The 410-nt window shown below is 29.3% G+C and overlaps 1 protein-coding gene across 1 annotated transcript in view; it reads left to right on the forward strand.

Annotated features, from left to right (window-relative positions):
* LOC119591539 overlaps positions 1–410 on the forward strand; it is a gene marked incomplete at its 3' end in the record, with an annotated part of 14,360 nt that overhangs the window by 924 nt on the left and 13,026 nt on the right.

Consider the following 410-nt stretch of genomic DNA (forward strand, 5'->3'; position numbering starts at 1 on the left):
GGTGTGATATAATAGTACACTAAGTATAACTTTATATTAATAAATGATTAGATAAACACTTAGTTTCATAATGAAATTGGTATTTTCTGATTACATAAGTTGTTATTTTTTGTGTTTATGTCTTCTTATTATTTCTTCTTTTATGGGGTTTGAGACTATGGTCTTGTCTAAATCACCTGGATCCTTTCCTTCTGATTTATATCCAATGAGTTATGCTGGATTTTCTACAAACATCTTCATGTGTCTCAGGATATAGTATCTTTTAGTGTGTGATAGATCAGAACATGTAATTTAAAATATTGAATTAGGACATCTAGTAGATAACTTCTGTATGAACTGAATCTTGGATGTTGTAGTGTTTAATGTTCAACTGTTTCTTCTTCATTGCTGCATCATCTGCATGAGTTATT

Source organism: Penaeus monodon, chromosome 28, assembly GCF_015228065.2.
Source record: "Penaeus monodon isolate SGIC_2016 chromosome 28, NSTDA_Pmon_1, whole genome shotgun sequence".
Taxonomy (NCBI): domain Eukaryota; kingdom Metazoa; phylum Arthropoda; class Malacostraca; order Decapoda; family Penaeidae; genus Penaeus; species Penaeus monodon.